General features: G+C 37.0%; 1 pseudogene; it reads right to left on the bottom strand.

Moving 5' to 3' along the window:
* Positions 1-16,091: 16,091 nt before the first annotated feature.
* LOC128590458 (poly(A) polymerase alpha-like) lies at positions 16,092-19,553 on the bottom strand (annotated as a pseudogene).
* Between the last annotated feature and the right edge of the window lie 227 nt (positions 19,554-19,780).

Genomic DNA, 19,780 nt, shown 5'->3' with positions numbered 1-19,780 from the left:
TAAATGTTGCATTGTACTTTTTTTTTCCAGCAAAAGGTAGGAATGATGGGTCTTCAATTATTTTAAAAAATCATAAAAATTCATGCTTTAAAATTCCTGGAGAATGTCCTCATGGAAGACAGAGCCATGCTTTCTATCAGCTGATGAGCTGAGAAGGTAACATGGATTTCCCTTGGAGACATTCTATAAGCCCACTGGACAAAGCATCGCCTCTTTATCTTGTCGTGAGAACCTCTGTCTATGGTGCCCCATGTGTACTATTCAGGTTTAACGCTTTACTGACTTTCCCATTTGCAATCCTTGTAGGGTTGTGCCTTTTGTGAAAATATGAATGAGGGCACTTTCTATATTGTGGTATTAAATGCAGTGTTGATCAAAATAGATTCTACCAGGGGCAGATGAAGAACTAAGGAAAAACAAGAATCAATAGTGTTGTCTTAAAAACTCCAAAACCATAGTTGCCTCTCTTTTCTCAGGGAATGTTTAAAACTTTGACATGTGACAGACGAAAGATCCATTTCACATGTTTTAAGGGATAGCTAGTATTAACCCTTTTCTAAAAACAGTTGTTTTGCAATGATAGAATTGTTAAATTGAACACCAGTAATTTAAAAGATTCCGTCAGCATGTTGAAATGTCAACAGAACAGTTCCCCCTAAACAACACAGCTACAAAAATGCCCAAAACTGAGAAAAAAAAAACATGGAAGCCAAGAGCTTTGTAACTAGTGAATCTATATTCAATTAGCAGTCACACGATATAAGCCACTTTCCTTAGAACAAAACGCCTTCCCAGGGATGTATAATACATCTTCCGCATGGCTTCCACATAACTTGTCTTGCTTCCATGGTTTTGAATAATGCAAAAACTAGATACCTTTGTATTTCAGAAATGTATGATAATGAGCAACTCTCTGATTTTCATGATTTTTGCTTTCATGTTCATCAACTTCACAGTCAAAACCAGTATTTAAAAGATCAATTCTAGGGCAGTGCCTGTGGCTCAAAGGAGTAGGGCGCTAGCCCCATATGCTGGAGGTGGCAGGTTCAAACCCAGCCCCACCCAAAAACTGCAAAAAAAAAAAAAAAAAAGATCAATTCTATTTTGGTTTGAAAAAATACACAGCCTAGATTTGGATTGATTCTAGATGACTTTGACTTGTATTCAATCTAATAAATATGTTAGGACCATTGTATGCTAGTGAATAAAAACTGTGAGTATCCTTACCCTTGTGACTATAATATTCAAAGTGGCTTGGAAGGATTGGGAGGCAGTCTATAAACCAGAAAGGTAGTAAGTTAGTAAATTTTGCATTATTATTAATAAAGAAAAAGGAGAAAATAGAGCTGTATAAAAGAGTTCAAAGTACCAGTGAGGTTAGGGGTTCATTTTAAATGAAATAGTCAGTTTGCATCCAATTGAGAAGGTAGCATTTGAACAAAGACCTGAAGGAGGTGTGAGGGTTAGCCATGTAGATGTCTGGGGAAAGAGTATTCTAGGGAGATGGAACAGCTAAGGCAGAGGACTAAAGGCAGGACCATGCCTTAACTACTTAAGGAACAACAGAGAGGCCGTTACAAAATAGATGTCAGGGAGAACGAAGCAGTTAGGTCAGAGAAAATGGACTAAAGATACATGTCATGTCAGCTTGGTTTTCATTCTTGGTAAAATTGGAAACAGTTGCATAGTTCCAAACAAAGAAATGATATGATCTAACTTATATTTAAAAGAATAGATTGCTAAGGGGGACAAAGGTAAAAGCATGCATAACATTTATGAAATATTTCAGTGATCTAGGCAAGAGATCTGCTGGCTCACATCCAAGTGGTAGGTAGAGGCTGAGGGCAGTGTTCAGATTCCGGACATATTTGAAGGTACATCTTGGTGACAAACTGGCTGTAGGCTAGGAGGGAAAAAAAGTCAAACATGACTTATGGCTTTGGTCTCAATAACAGAAGAATGCAGTTGTTGGCAACCAAAACTGGAAAGTCTTTGTAGAGTATTGTATAAGATAGCCATGGGGTGCATCAGCAGGACAACAAGAGAAGAAAAAACCTAAGATTGGCTAAGAAAAATTTCTAAGAAGATAAGTAATAGGATACATATCACTGTAAATTAATTTTCCAGCTATCTTGTGCAATATTATGATCAGTCATAAGTGACAATTTTTTTGATATAGTTTCATTCTGTTGCTCCAGGCTAGCGTGCAGTGATGTCCGCCTAGTTCACAGCAACCTAAAACTCCTGGGTTCAAGTTATCCTCCTGCCTCAGCCTCCCAAATAACTGGGACTATAGGTTCCTGCCACATCAGCTAATTTTTCTATTTTTAGAAATTTTTAAAAATTTCACAATAGCACAAGGGTACACACATTTTTGTTACATAATTTGCTTTTGTACATTTTAAGTCAAAATCACCCTGAATGTGTGCATTGCTCTAATTAGGTGTGAATTTACCTAATTCCTCTCCCCCCTTCCCTCCTACCTGATTTCCATTGAGTTTCACTTCTGTATATGCACCGAAGTGTTGACTGAGTAGTTCCAATTTAGTATTGAGTACATGCAGTGTTTGTTTTTCCATTCTTGTGATACTTCACTTAGAAGAATGGTCTCCAATTACATCCAGGTTGTTACAAAAGGTATTAGATCACCTATGTGACAATCTTGTTGCTCCCAAACCACTTGAGAAATCTCCTGTGATACAGTGGCTTCGGCTGCTGCTTCCCCTGAAAATGGGGATAGTAAGTACAGCTTAGTCTCAATCAAGAATCAGGATTGTAGCACTCTTCCATCAAACTAAAGGTAATGAATAATTAAATTATTAAATTATAAGCATACCTGACTCTAAGGTAACTCATAATGAAGGTAACTCTCCAATGTTGATAATTTAGTTGATAATCAAAGGTAACGAATGGACCAAAAGTCTTTTATACTGACTTTGTAGTACCATGCATAATTTTGTAAAGTAGATTTACTTCCCTAGTAATTTTTGAAAATTAATGTTTAAAGAATTTAATTTCATGTATCTAAAGTAACCAACATTTGTAATAGAGAATTGAATTGAGTTGATTTAAAATCTGCTATTAGGTCTATTAATTGTAAATGTTGAGAATGGAAGATTTCTAATACCAAAAGCACTTAGCACTCAGGTTTGAAAGACAGAGATAATCTCACAGGAGAAATACTCATTTCTAGAAACAGACATTTACTATGCCATTTTTATTTTGGTAAAATATACATATTAATTGAAACATATAACTGTGATCAGTATGTGAAGGCACTTCAAAAAGTTTGTGGAAAAATGGAACTACAAGGTAAAAATAGAAAGTGTAAACTTCATTTATCAACATAAGCTCCATCAAGTTCAAGGCACTTTCCTAAGAGGTGATTCCAGACATTTATTCATCTCTAAAAAACTGAGGGGTTCTGGAAATTTAACCATGTCAAAGCAGCCATTTTGGTATTATTAACTGAGGAAAAATAGAAGTCCTTTAATTTTTTCTTTTTTAATTTGGTACCAAAAATGTCAGAAGGAACCAAAGGAACACTGTAAAGGATACTTAATAATTTATCATGGAAATTCTTACTCTTGCCCTTGTTTGATGAGAGGGAAGAACAGGACCATTGTCCCGGTGCAGAGGGATTCTTTGGTGAAGATTTTTCAAATGTTTTTCTCCTAAGATGTTGCCTAACTTTCTTGAAACGCTCTTAGAATGAGCACATATTATTATCTTTGGCCCTCTAGAAAGTCAACAAGAAATGCCTTGAACATTCCAATAACCTGTTGCCATCTGGTGTGCTTTTGCTTTGGAATGCAATATTTTATTTCACAAAATGCAGAATGTTTTCACAAATTTCTGTGACAGCAGGTATTGAAATAGTTTCAACTTTCACTTTCATCTCTTGGTAGCTATTACTACTGTGATTACACTTTGTCTTCAGGACTCAATTGTTCAACGACTTTGCCACCCACCTAGTGGAAAACTTGCTCAATTTTAATTTTCAGTCAGAATTTTGTAAGCTCAGCCAACTGAGACATCTATAGTTCTGGCTATTGCTTCTATTGCTAATTTGTCTTGTTCAATTGGGGGATGAACAAGATTAATCTTTTCCTTGTAAACTGATGTGAATTATCTGCCACTGTGGGCTTCATTTTCCACATTGTTTCATCTTTTGGTAAAATAAGTTCTCCATTTGTACAAAACTGATTTTCAGGGGGTGGTCATTATACCCAAAACCTTTTCATAAAGCATCAATGATTTCGCCATTCTTTCATCCAAACTTCATCCTAAATTTGATGCTGGTTCTTGTTTCAGTTTTGTGGGGTTGCTCTGATAGAAGTGCTTTTCAAACTGATGTCTTATCAAACTATTAACTTTTTAGACATGATGTAAAAATTAGTGTAATTTATGCTGGTGCAATAAATAATTGAAATTCATGCATAGTTTTTTCACAATATGCATTTTCCACGAACATTTCGAAAACCCTTTATATAAGAATGATTGCCTAATTTTAAATAAGCATGGCAATATAATAAATAAATGTAGATATAGCATTTAAGATTTGTTCTATTGGAGATACTTTATTGATTTTTTAAAGAATATATTATCATTTTCAGGTGCATGTCATTTGGGTGTTCCTGCGGTGTATTGATGTTCTATAGTAATTGTACCACATTGCCCCATGGCCTGGGTTAAAGAATAGGCTTTATTAGAAATAGGAAAACTCCTAAGATCAGAGTCAGCCAAAGGGATAGAGAAGGCACAGGGTTTCCTCCAAGCTTATCATTCCACACAGACGCATGTCCAAGCCAGAGCAAGTTTGGGTCCACAGTAGAGCTGGAGGGACCCTTTCATCCTGTGGATTTCTGTCTATAAAAGATCCATGGGAAAGCAGCCTAGTCAGGCAGGGAATACACAAGCTGCTTGATGACAAGCTGTCTTGACTTGGGCTGCTGTCTTGTCTCACTGCCCTGCTCCTGGAGACCTTGAAGCCAGAGTCTCTGATCACTGATACTTGTTATAGACATTTTTGGTTTTCTGTTCGGGCTACTTAGAGTAAGCTCCTGATGTTACCTTTAGATACTACGTCTCTGGTATATCCATCTGTGAGTTAAATGCAATATTTTATTTTACAAAATACAGAATGTTTTCACAAATTTCTGTGACAGCAGGTATTGAAATAGTTTCAACTTGAATTTTATTGATGATGGACTCTACGGCATTTCATATAAGCTTCTGAGAAAAAAATTAATCCTCTGACCTTGGGATGGCTTTCTATTATTGAAAAGTTTTATGATATTGCTCATTCCAGGGACAGCAAATAGCTTTGCAACCGCAGTTGGTTTAAAAGATGCTTTGTAATTTCCCTTCCATCTCTGAAAACCTTGTTTTAACTCTAGTCAATATAAAAATCACTTCATCAATAATATCGATAATAACATGTGTCCTGATGAGCTAGCTAAAGTATGAAAACCAGGCTCCATTATCACTTATTTTTAATAGATAAAATGTTTTAAGCCCCCCATTTATTCCTTAATCAACCTAGGGACAATTGAAAGAGTATTTTAGGAACTTTTGTTTCCTAAAAATTATAAAGTTCCCATGTATACAAAAAATATCTGAAGGGGGAAATCTAGAACCATGTTAATGAAAGGAAGTGACGGCAAGAAAACCTATGCCCAAACCAGCTACCCTTCCTTTAATCTGCTATCACTTGACACTGGTTACAGGGCTGCAAAAAAGTCTATGAACGTATATACAGTATATAGTGAGAACCATGCAGGCTACGAAAATGCACAGCTCAGACCTCTGCTGTGATGAGCACACTTGTGTGACAACTGTAGCTGCTGCCCCCCCTGCATCAGCCACCCTGCTTTTGCTGAGTCCCTGCTTTCTGCAAACTGCCACAGACAACAACTGAGCACAGCAGAACTGTTAACTCAGATGTGTTGCTGTCGACTGTGGCATTGCTCTGATGGGCAACTTTGGGTGGAGGATATTCTATCAATTTAACTGAAAAATTTTTAGAACTGCTGACAATCATCTTTTCTGTCCAGACTCCTTCACAGATATCACATCAGTGATATGCATGGAAATATATGATAATACAATATCATATATTTTGTATTAAATATAAGAGAAAATTTATTTTATTTAACAAGTGTAGTTTTTCTTAGCTTGAAGGTATGCACACAGAACTATTTCTTCTGCTCCTATTTTCTCCTCTTCATTCTCTTCCATGCCTTCCCGCCTACTTTCCTCTTCCTCTCTTTCCCTTCTTTTTCCCTCTTCTAACTGTTGCATTGCATGAGGAGCAGCTGGAACCCTCATGCACTGCGGGAAGGCACTTTGGAAGACAGTTTGACAGTTTCTTAAAAAGTTCAGTGTACACTGACTGTGACCTAGCCCTTCCCTTCCTAGTTATTTATGCAAGAAAAATAAAAGCATATGTTCCTGCCCAGCTCATGTGAGAACATTTACCACAACTTTATTGATAGCAACTAAAACTGTAAACAATCCAAAAGTCCATCAACATGTGAATGAATAAGCCGATTGTGATACATTCATGCAGTGAAATGTTGCTCAGCAGTAAAAAGAAACAAACTATGGATATCCACAAAAATACATTTCCAAGTAACTATACTGAATGAACAAAGCTAGGCACACAAATGCACATACTCTGTGATCCTATTTATATAAAATTCTAGACTATGGTGATAGAAAGGAAACCCATGGGTGCCCAGGGATGAAGGTGAAGCAGTAATAGGGAGAGTACTAAAAGAGGCTTAAGGAAATTCTTTGGGTAGTGAGTTTGTTAATTATTTTGCTTGTAGTGATTGTTGTAATGATGTACACAGATGCCCAAACTTATTAAATTGTATAATTTAACTGCAAGCTAAGAAAAACTATACTTGTTGCTAAATAAAATAAATTTTCTCTTATATTTAAGAGAGTTTATTGTGTGGCAATTATCTCTCAATAAAACTTTCTTTTCAAAATGTACATAGATATGCAAAGGTTATTCCACCTGCCTGTCTTGCCTCTTACTTGTTAAAGTGGTAGTTAGCTAAGAAATGTCATATTTGCTTAGCCATTTCTTCCTCAAAGTTCCCAAGGGCAGCATAATCCCTAGAATAAAATGATAAGCAAAGAAGCCTTTTTAATCATTCCAGCAACATGAGAAACTCCTGTTATTTACGTTATAATCAGTATGGAGCCTAGAACCAAAAACTAGTGTCTGGTTTTTCCTTTTCACTCAAAACCAGCTTTGAGATTAAAAAAAAAAAAAAAAAAAAGCCATATCAAAGCATTGTAGTCAGAAAAAAAAAAAGAATTTGTTCCTGAGCTTGGCCAGTTCATTTAGCTCAGGTCTCTGGGGGATGGAGAGATCAGAGTAGGGAGCATCCAAGGAGGAGCTGCCTCCCAATTCATCTAACTTGCCACTAGGAGAAAGGGACTATTTGAAGACACTGCATAAGACTCAAATCTCTTTTAAGTACAGGTGACCTCTGGCTCTTTCTCAGTTCTATTGCTGTTGGCTGAATTTTTTTAATAGAAAATTCATGTAAAAAGAGAAATCACCTCATTTATTCTGCATAATAAATCTTCTACTTCCAGAAAAGGGTTCTAATAAAGGCTACCAAAAGTGAAGAATTTATACAGAAACACACCTCTTTCTTGGATTGGGCAAATATAGGGAGAAGGGTCTTAGTGAAAATAAGTTTCTGGGCATTATGATGTAAGGTTGGGTGCAGTGGCTTATGCCTGAAGTCCTAGCACTCTGAGAGGCCAACTGCTTAAACCCAGGAGTTTGAGGTTGCAGTGGGCTATGATGACACCACTGCCCTCTAGCTCACAAGACAGATTGAAACTTCATCTCAAAATAAAATATGGTTAATATAGCAAGAACAAATTATGGCAGTTTTTATTTTAGTCAGCTATAGTACACAAAATTTAATGAAACACCAGTTATTAGCACCACTGTTGAGAATTTGGGGTCCTTTCAAATGGATGGTTATTAATCCCAAGTTTTTTTTTTTTGTCTGTTGTAATAATGGTATCATTTTATCCTGAAAAGACTTTAAAAACCCTGTTGTGATGGAGTTTTTAAAGAGCAGTTGAGTTAGACTTAAGGTGAATCATTTTTTACCATATATACTACTTAGGGTCTAGCCCTTATCTAAGCTTCTAGGAAGACCATAAACATTTCTCTCAGTAAATGAAAAGCAAGAGCCATGTACTTAGACACAGAAACCCATAGCAGAACTGTCTCAAGTGGTGTGTGAGCCAAAGTAGATCACTTTGGGGATAATATGTTAAACGCTAAAGGGCTGCTCTCAAAATCATCATGCTGACAGGTACTTTATGCTATTGAAGTACATCATTCTAGTTTCTTAGTACTTACTCTATTTTCTTTCACCAAATAATTTCTCTCCAAAAAACTTCACAAACTTCAATATTTATTCAATGAGGAAGCATCAAGGGTTCATGTGGCACCTGCTTCCTGCTGGACATTTAGCTAAGGAGCAGGAAGACACAGAAATGGATGTATGTAATTCAAAGAGCAGGCATTCCACTTGAAGAATGAAGACTGAGTATGTGACACAACAGAGAAAAATGAAAGCAAGTATCATCAAAAGTGCGATGACTTTCAAACTTCAGGGTGCTGATTAACAACCTAGTTTTTCTTAGGCCTCAACACCAGATAATCTAATTAAGTAGAGCTATGACCCACACATGACCATGATAATATTTTAAAACCATAATTTTGCGCAATAAAGTCGGTAAGGTTGAGTGTTGTAATCAGCAATGTATTTTTAACATCTAATTAAGGAATGAGAAAATTACATAGGAAGTCAAAAGGCGTGAAGTTGTAAGTCAAAATAAAATGTTATAATGGTCTGTGAAGCTAGTGAAGCTAGTGAATGATGCCCCATGATCATATCAAGTTACACAGCTATGATTTAATAAAAAAAAAAAAGAAAAAAAATGTTATATCTGAACCACGTGTTTTCACACTCATCTCCCATATACCCTTCAGGAAGGGATAATGTTAGAGACCACGTGTATAATATATTCCTTCCAAGAAACAATCTCACATACAATAATTGGCTAGGGTAAGTCAGAAAGTATCCTGAGCCTCGTCAAACTGCAGAATCAAACCTTACACTGGACTGAAAGGAACTTAAGGACTAACAGAGGTATACATGCATGTATATTCCCACTGGACCATTGGAACTCAGATCCTAAAACTGGAGGACAATTTTAGTATAAGGAGCTTGCTTGATTGTGGGTCTATAGAGAATATAAAAATGCACCATTTTCAGTCTCCAGGTCTAGTGAATTATTGTCCCACAGCAAACTCAAGTACTTATTCATTTCTGTGCATTGAGTAATATGAAATATATGATCATTATAATAGCAAAAAGAAAAATTCTCAATTTATAACACAATGTTAAAAAGCATAAATATTTTTAGATCTTTCTTTGTCATCTCAATTTTGCTTATGTGTGTGTAGTGTGAGTTAACATTAAAATATTTAAATCATCCCTCAAATTATGTCACTAAGAAAATAATGGAAAATTGGCAGCTTAATTTAAAATTAAGCAAAGGGAACTTTATAAACACAGAAATAAATTTGATTGCATTTATTCAAAAATGCTAGCTACATCCAAGCAGAATATTAATTACTATTTACATTGTCATCTGCATTTAAAATGTCCAACCTATCAAAAGTCATATAAAACACAGTAGAAAGGTATTATATTGGAAATGATATCCCATCAGCATGTACACGTGCATTATATTGGAATCATAACTTGTTCAGTAATATCCCCCATATAACCAAAGCATAGAGATGTTCACTATTGATATATACCAAGACACAGAGACACATACATTAAAGAGACTTTACATCTTTTATATTAAGATGTTGAAGAATATTCTCCTTAGTAAAGTATCACAAAAATGGAAAAGCAAGTATCCAACATATTCAATACTAATATGAAACCAATAGATAAACAACACACCTACAGAAGAAGAAAATACAAATTCAAGTTTGGTGGGGGGAGAAAGAGAGAAGAAGGGAGGAGAGAGGCAGATGGCTAAGCTCTCATCTAACAGGCATAATGTAAGAGTATATGGCACATTTCCTGGGTGAAGAGTTTAATTACAACTTGGACTTCACCTAACAAACACAAATAATGCCTACTCATTTGTACCCTCATATTAATCTGAAATTAAAAAAATAATAAAGAATCGGGTGGCGCCTGTGGCTCAACGGGTAGGGCGCCGGTCCCATATGCCGGAGGTGGTGGGTTCAAGCCCAGCCCCGGCCAAAAATAAAAAAAAAAATAATAATAATAATAAAGAATGTATGGAAAATTGGGCTATTATTCCTGAATAAGAAAGTCAAAATTTTTGAAGACATTCAAAATGATGACAATCAATTCGACTGATGGATTACCTCTTTTCATGCTGTCGCTTTAAGAAAATGAAAAAAAAAATGGTGGAAAGAAGGAACAAGAATTTGCTGAGAATTCTCCACTCCCACTGCTTCACTTGCTTAGCCTAATAAAATAAAAGAATTTAACTGAGAAAACATTTTCAAATATAAGGAGGGCTATCATTGTAGTCTACTGTCAAAACTCTCTGAATCAAACAACATGTTTATGGTATTTATATTGCAAGTTAAACAATAATAATGGTGTCAGTGTGACTCAATGCAAAATGAATAACAGTCCATTTGCACTGAACTAAAGGATGGGGTGACCAACACCAGCAAGCACTCCACATGGAGTGACAGAGTGTGGTCCCCTCTAACATTCCTCACTGGCTTTCACTGAAATCTCAGGCCTGAGAAAATTCAGCACAGCAACAAGCTTCAAAGAGAGTCAAGGTTAAAAAACAAATAGTTTTTCTTTAACTGCATGATTGGACTTCCAGCACATCCTGTTTATTACATTTCCATCTGTCTTAATCTTACCACTGCTAATATACGACGTGGGGCTGGGACAGTATGTTGTGTCTAGCTAGTACTTTTCTCAGTATGGAACGTCATAGGACCTGGGTTTTTGCCAGAAGAGTCCTTGGAACTCTCATCCAAAGACCCTTTTCTAACTAATGCCCACATAATGGCATTTAAAACTGGAGATTATTCGTATTGTCATAAATTAACCAGTTCTACTATTGAATTACAGGATAAAGTTTGGTATCATGCAAACAATTCAAAATTTAGGTGATTGCTGCAAAGATAAAACAAATTATTACATGTTTTCAGATCAACTTTGGTATGAATACTATTGAATCCTATCCATTTTTATCTTCAAACATTCCTAGTTAAAAAAAAAAAACAACATAACTTTGTTTTCATACCACAATAAAAGAAAGCGATTGGAGTTAAATCCCACAAAGAATAACTGTAAAATTGAATAAGACATATGAAATGATTATTTTCAAACACTGGAAACATGCAACACAGGAAGGTGAGCCCTGTGAGGAGAACCAGGGGAATGCATATCACCCTCAGTTTCTGGTTGGGACCATGGATCAAAATGAAAGTGGGAAAATGCAAAGAGGTCTCACTAAATAAGGAGAATGGAGATTGCATGCCAGGGAAACTGAGGTGAAAAGAGATTGTGCAAAAAACAAAAACAAAAGCAGCTTCAGCATTTGTCCTTTGTGTTTTTGCTGAGAGTTACACTATACATGCATAGGGTGAGACTTCTGGAAGCAGGACTGTAGGGTTTTAATTCAAAAATTCTCTTAGCTTACATAGAGTGGGGAGAGAGTCAAGCCCGGTCAGCATTGCAGAGAGGTCTGGGTCACTATCCAGGACATCCTCCAGGTACAGTGGAAATAGTAGCCTCAATGGTAGATTAAAATGAGCCTTAGTGTAAAAGATATTCCAGAAATGGGGGGGAAAATTCATACTATTTGCTGTGGTATCAAAAACTTGAGGTAGCAAAATATGCACAAAGTTTACATACTTTTTGAAAACTATGAGGCCTTGCTAAGGAAAATTTCAAAACTACCTAAATAAATAGAAAAGTACACTTTATACATGGGTTACTTTGACCCATACGCATAGTTTGAAAGACTCAATGGTTTTTAAATGGAATATTTCCTTACAGTGATTCATAAATTCAATGGAATACCAATCAAAATCTAGCAGGGTTTTTCATAGCAATTGCCAAGTTTATTTCAAAATGTACATAGAATTGCAAAAATCCTATATGAGCCAAAACTATTTTATAAAGCACAAAGTTGAGAAACTTAAGTTACCAGATTTCAAATTAGCATAATGTATTTAAGAAAGTATAAGTACTGGGCGGCGCCTGTGGCTCAGTCGGTAAGGCGCTGGCCCCATATACCGAGGGTGAGGGGTTCAAACCCGGCCCCGGCCAAACTGCAACCAAAAAATAGCCGGGCGTTGTGGCAGGCGCCTGTAGTCCCAGCTACTCGGGAGGCTGAGGCAGGAGAATCGCTTAAGCCCAGGAGTTGGAGGTTGCTGTGAGCCGTGTGAGGCCATGGCACTCTACCGAGGGCCAGAAAGTGAGACTCTCTCTACAAAAAAAAAAAAAAAAAAGAAAGTATAAGTACTGACTTTACACATTAAGATTAGAGTGGTTACACTGATTGTATTTGTTAGATAAAGTCCCTCTTATCATTGTGTTCCACCCTCCCAAGAAGTGTGCCACACACCATGACCCCCCCATCTCCCTACCTCCTCCCCACTCCAGGATCCCTCCTTCTCCTCTCCCTCCCCTTGTATTAGTTCATCCTCTTCCTTCATATTAGAATTGAGTGCATTGGATCCTTGCTTCTTCATTCTTGTGAAGCTTTACTAAGAAGAATGAGTTCCATGTTTTTTTTTTTTTAATTCAATGGAAGAAGTAATTAAATGTCCTTAACTCTGCTCAGTGATAGATCATTTTAAAAATTGAATGAAAGCCAAAAAAAGGCTTTTTCTATGAAAATTTGTTAAATACCATCAAGATGCTGCTTTCAAAACAGAGAGGTAGTATTCTGAGGGGTTCTGAAAGAAGCAGGAAGGTACAGAGATGCTCGAATAAAGAGAGAAGCACTTCACAGCTAACACGCATCGGGAAGCCACCATTCAGTAGTCAGTTAGCAAGCTAGTCATTATCAGCAAATAGTTGATGAGAACTCAGTAAGGTAAAATCTGACCTTCATGAAGGTGCTTTGAAATAAACTGAACATTTTTTATTATATTACTGAAAATTTTAAAAGGTAGGACATATTCCTTTTCACAGGTAATTCTGATAAGCAGCTCTGACACTGTAGTTGGGGCTACAGGCACCCGCTGCAATGCCCGGCTATTTTTTAGAGATGAGGTCTCCCTCAGGCTCAGACTTGTCTCAAACCTGTGAGCTCAGGCAATCCACCCACCTCGGCCTTCCAAGTGCTTACAGGGTTCATGTTACTTCTCCTACACTACCCTCCAGAGGAGCCACCTTTAAGCTTGTCAATGATGGTGTCTTAGACCAAGGAATGAAGTTGTGGGGGATTTAGGGTCTCTGGGTATCAATGGTAAGAGGAAATTTCTGACTTACAGAGATCTCTGAGCATCTTTCAACTAATATCAGAAAGGCAACCCTTAATATTCCTGGTACCACCCTAAATTTCCCTTCATCTGTTGTTTCTCCTTTTTTATTTGGGTTAAAAAATTAGAGTACAGTTAAATGAATAACTACACATCAGCATTTTGTTTTCCCTAAATAAAACAATCTGTAGCCTACTTTGTTTTTTCAAATATTCAAAGAAAAAAGCTAAAACACCCTGGAATAATGTTATTGCTGATTTCTTCCATACGCCATTCTGCACCAAATGCTATGGTCAAGGTTAACGCATTAAAAGGGACGCCTACCAACAAGTGTAAGATGAGCTCTTCCTCTTAAGTTCATGCTTAGTTTTCATGCAACTAGTACCTGCTTTACCTCATGTTAAATTATCTTCACAAAGGTAATATAGTTGCATTATATATTTTTTCTCCTTCCTAGTCAGAAGGAAGGTAAAGGAATTATTTTTTTGTGGGGGGGCTTGTGCTTTTTTCTTTTTTATTGTGTTTTCCGTAGAGAAACACATCATTTGTTTACAATACAGCTCTTGAAAAACACAAGGAGTACTACCATAAAACAAAGTAAACTTCAGTCATGAGACACTACATACATCATGTGAAAGCAACAGCCTGATCTCCAGGTTATGAAAACTAGAATTAAAAACACATTATCCAGAAAAGATCCAAGTTTCCAACTTGGCAAAACTTGGGTGCAGTTACATGAAACATTTAATGAGCTGAATTGTTTTCCTCAAAGTGTAAACAATATGACAAGATGAAATCTGTGCTTGGTAGTTTCAATCCAACTCTGAAGCTACATAAAACACACGGACACCTTGTCCCCTTCATCTGTTAGTGTGACTGTCTTTTCTCATAGGTGGCAGGAGGAAGGGCAAGGTGACTGTGCAGGGATGATGTGGGAAGGAGAAAGATTAGGTACTAGATATCAAAAAATCATGGTGAAAAGAAAGCCTCAATTGATGCATAGCCTAAAGGGGGAAATACTACATTCCAACTTGGGGAAATTAATTTAGAAGGATAGGGGATAAGTTGAGTAATTGCAGTTTACCAGAAAAATGCACATGTGATGGAATGGAGGGTAGTGGAGGATTCATAAACAAGCTCATCAGAAAAATCTGTTAGGTTTACTTTGTCCAGATTAAGAAAGACTAAGTTTGCCAACATTTGGTATCCCTCATACTTTTAAAAATAGATGTTTTGCTGCTTAATTATGGGAAATTTCTTCCTTTAAGGAAATTTTCCAATCTTGTGATAACATAAAAAAGGAGCACAGAAGTGATTAGATGTCCAGGGCTTATTAGAAATGATTTTTAAAAGGCTTTTATATGTAAAATTTACTGACAAAGTTTGGTAAACCATTTAAAAGTAAAAATTAGTTTTAAAATCCAGGGAAAAAAGCCCTTTTGCCCATGTGTTTAAAATTGAAAATCAATTTTCCTACAGATAGTAGTTCTGTGCAGTGTACAAAATTCCTCTTATTTAGAGATTTAGAGATCAAACGGCCATCCAAGATAGGTATCATGTTTCACGGGCATTACTTTTAGTCACCCTCAAGTGTCAGCCATGGGAACAAAATTTAAGCGTTCTGTGCCATGTGGTCACAGGGTCATTGGTTTTACAACATGGCTTAAAAAAAAATACTGGCATTTGGTTTCTTGGAAATAAGTCCCACCTCGTGTATACAAGCAAAAAGAAAACAGAAGTAAAAGTGGGAAAAGCTTTTTTTGTTTGTTTCTGAGACAATGAAAGCAAAAGAATACAGAGCTTCCGTAGGTCAAAGAAGTTGGCTGATTGGTGATTTGTATGTACTCTATAGATAAAACCAATATGCCATTTCTTCATCGTGACCCCATCAAAACCAAGTAGTTCCTAATTATTCTTTCAATGTCAAAATTACCCTAGAGTTGACATTTCCTTTTTAAAGGTTACAGCTACCTCGTAAGACTGAACTAGATGTTCTCTTACCCTTTCTCTGAAGATAACAGGACAGACACCACTGCACATGGTGTCCGATTTGAAGACGAAGGAAATTCTTCAGAAAAAATGAAAATCCACCAAGCGGAAAATCTAAAATTATTCTACTTTCTAATAAAAAATACATAAAAGTGCATCATCAGAATAAGTAATTCTTACCTCACTTTGCAAATTTTCCAAACAATGTAAACATAAGCCCAATCTAGATGTCAAACATAGCTTGAAGCGGTTTTTTGTTTTTCTTTTTGTTAGGCAGTAATTTTTTGAAACTGCGAATGCAATTGTTGCTAACATGATAATAATAGTATTCCTGGCTTCACATACTAACCTGGACTTCCGATCAAGTGCTGATTAGCCCAGTAGGGAGGGCACCCAAAAAACTCAACTCCATTTTCAGTCATGTCTAGTCTTGTACCCTCCGTTCTCCTTTTTTAGCATTTGCAAACAACAGGCTGAGTTGGCAGGTATTGTTTGTGGACCCCTGAGGTTGTTTTTACTGATTCAATCTCAGTTTTATTTAATTCTTGATAATGGGAATAGGAATTGCAGGGACAGCAGGGATATCAGAAAGGTCTGTACTGGGTGTTTTCTGAGACATCAACAGAGAAGCCGCTGTCTGGATAGTTTCTGAATGAGCTGTACTTGTCTCTGTATCAAGTTGTTCCTTTGTTTCCATTTTATCATGTCCACTCAAAGAAAGACAGTTAACATCTTCACTTGTTTCATCCTCTTCTGTTTTGGTTTTCTTGGAACTATCTTCTTTATGAGATGAAGATGTCCTCTTGACTCCCTCTACAGGATTAGATACTTTTGTGGCTGCATTTTCTGATGGTCTAAACAGGCGTCCTCAAACTTTTTAAACAGGGGGCCAATTCACTGTCCCTCAGACCGTTGGAGGGCCAGACTATAGTTAAAAAAACAAACAAACAAAAAAACTATGAACAAATTCCTATGCACACTGCACATATCTTATTTTGAAGTAAAAAACAAACACAAAACGGGAACAAACACAATCACACCACCTCATGTGGCCCACCCGCCACAGTTTGAGGACCCCTGGGCCTAGGTGGTGGATTTACCAGACATGTTGAACAAACAACTCTGGAGACCGTAGGCTTTGGTGGTAGAGAAATGGCTGGTTGTGTGGCAGTTTGAGGAATCCTTTCCCTCCATGTAACCCCCAAGCCTTCACTGGAATTTACTTGTGGCGCAGAAACTTCAGTAGCCTGTGTGTTGGTCACATATGCTGCTGTTACAGCTGGAGCAGGACTGTTTCTGCCCTGAGAGGTGCCAGAACTATTCAACAGACTGGTCTTCACAGCACTCGTAAGTGAAGGCACAGACATGCTGCTATCACTGTCCACAGACAAGCCAAGGCTGCTGCCATTCGGAGCTGTGAATCTGACACCTTCTGTTGAATGCTTTTTCTTTTTCTGAAGCACATGATTAGGTAGTAGTTGATGGAGCTGCTTTCTTTTTACGTGCATTGCAGCAATTCTCATATCCACCTCAAACATCTTGCTGTTTATTGCTTGCCTATAACTGTGTCTGTGAAAGACTGAGCATCATAGGTGAGATCAACACTCAGGTTTTTGGAGTTTTCTGTTTTTTTTTTTTTTTAATATTTGCATTATTTTTTATTCAAAGTTGAAAGGTATAAAATCATTCTGCATACATGAAAAAATATCAGATGATTTAACTGGTTTCATTTTTTTTTAACGATTTTCATTTTGTATGTTTTTTTTTCATTTTGCTTTGGTAATTAAGTCTTTTTACTATGACTTTTTTGTAGCAAAATATCCAAACATAAAATTCACTATTTTTTTAAAGCTTTTTCATTTACATAATGTAATTTTATTTATTTATTTATTTATTTATTTATTTATTTATTTTTTATTGTTGGGGATTCATTGAGGGTACAATAAGCCAGGTTACACTGATTGCAATTGTTAGGTAAAGTCCCTCCTGCAATCATGTCTTGCCCCCATAAAGTGTGACACACACCAAGGCCCCACCCCCCTCCCTCCGTCCCTCTTTCTGCTCCCCCCCATAACCTTAATTGTCATTAATTGTCCTCATATCAAAATTGAGTGCATAGGATTCATGCTTCTCCATTCTTGTGATGCTTTACTAAGAATAATGTCTTCCACTTCCATCCAGGTTAATACGAAGGATGCAAAGTCTCCATTTTTTTTAATGGCTGAATAGTATTCCATGGTATACATATACCACAGCTTATTAATTCCTGGGTTGGTGGGCATTTAAGCTGTTTCCACATTTTGGCGATTGTAAATTGAGCTGCAATAAACAGTCTAGTACAAGTGTCCTTATTATAAAAGGATTTTTTTCCTTCTGGGTAGATGCCCAGTAATGGGATTGCAGGATCAAATGGGAGGTCTAGCTTGAGTGCTTTGAGGTTTCTCCATACTTCCTTCCAGAAAGGTTGTACTAGTTTGCAGTCCCACCAGCAGTGTAAAAGTGTTCCCTTCTCTCCACATCCATGCCAGCATCTGCAGTTTTGAGATTTTGTGATGTGGGCCATTCTCATCGGGGTTAGATGGTATCTCAGGGTTGTTTTGATTTGCATTTCTCTAATATATAGAGATGATGAACACTAACCTAAATCACCCACATTGTGCAAAAATTCTTCCTTGTCAGGATTTTCTTTTGGTATTGGATGTGACTGGGGATTGACATGAGCCAGTGTAATAAATTTGTTCTTTTCCAAGCTTCCTAAATTTGCTAGGATTCAAATTTTTGATTTCACCAAGCCCACCCACTCTGTTGTTTTTCTGTTGGTGCACCTGCTACAAGTACAATATAATCCTTGTACTTTTGAAAGAAGTTTGGAGCTCCAAAAAGTTTGCACTACTCTTTCTTACTCAGCAAAGTCTGTGATAGAAAGATTTTGTTTAAACTCCTCAACCACAACCGTCTGTGTTGAAATGGACGCCTTGTATGTGGAGTTCTGTTGTGGGTATGCTGATATAATTATAGACACAAGTTGGTACCTATCACTGGGGTTTACCCTTGAATCCCATACAGGCAAATTAAGATTGCATTCTTCAGGCTGTTTCAATAGCCCTGGATTTGGTCATTCCCATTTAGAAAATACCAAGAAAAAATTATGTACAAAAGTTGATGCTATGGCATTTGGATAAAGCTGGCAAGTTCTTGCTACTAGCATAGCCCAGGAAACACCACTGAGCAAACCTGATATACTGGAATAGATGTTGTGGTGTTTGGCCCATAGTTTTGATAGCTCTCAGAGTTAACCTGAAGTTCTCAATGTTTGGTACTAGATGTAAAAGATGCAAAATTTCATTAGCCACCCTGCAACCGTTAAGACTTCTTGTGCATCGTATATCTAAACTTTTAAGTAGATTGTCATCTTGTAGATCCAAATCTTCTGGAATAGTCTGTAATGCTAATCTTGCAAACAAAATATCAATGTGTATCCCATCAAAACAGAGTTTGATAACTGGTATAAATGCCTCTTCCACAGCTCTTAAATCTTTTACTTCTTCCTGTAATTTCAACTTATCATCAAATGAAGTGAAAACGTCCCTTTGATTAACATGCCTTGGTACAACACACAACTCATCAGTATCAGCACCTTCTGTGAGTGTGTACAAAAGGTGCTGATATTGAACAAAAGGTGCTGATATTGATTTACCAAAAGGAAAATATTTTTCTCCAACATTTTCAGTTACAGGCTGTAGATGTTTCTTGCTTTCACTGAGTCCTCGTATCCACTCTTTTACCAGGTTATTTAATTTTCCCCAAATTAAAATCCTGTGCTGCCAATTCCTCTTCCTCTTTAGAAAGCACTGAGAGCTGAGAGTCTCAGTAAGATTCTGTGAAAGTTTGCAGTCCGTCTCCAGGGGGTGGCTGCTAAGCTGATAGGAGAAGTAAAGCCATACTGCTTCCGTGGCGGCTGGGTGTGCTGTGATCCCTGGGTTGTAACTGGAAACAGCATCGTGATCCACTGAGGCGTGGCCCTGGGTCCAACCCCACTCCAGCATCCTCTCCCGCCACTTTAAGCGCTTCTGGTAAAGGAATTCTTATTAGTAATTATTTCACAATTGCATGTCAAAGAACTTTTTGCCTACATTAAAATAAGTTTTTTAAATGCCATATACTTTTTTGTTATGTGCTGTAGTTCTATACTTCTGGAGGGACATTCCTTAGTATCGGGGGAAAAAA

The sequence above is a fragment of the Nycticebus coucang genome, chromosome 7 (assembly GCF_027406575.1).
Source record: "Nycticebus coucang isolate mNycCou1 chromosome 7, mNycCou1.pri, whole genome shotgun sequence".
Lineage (NCBI taxonomy): Eukaryota > Metazoa > Chordata > Mammalia > Primates > Lorisidae > Nycticebus > Nycticebus coucang.
Note: the sequence above shows the minus strand (reverse complement) of the source record. Positions and strands in the feature narration are given on the sequence as shown.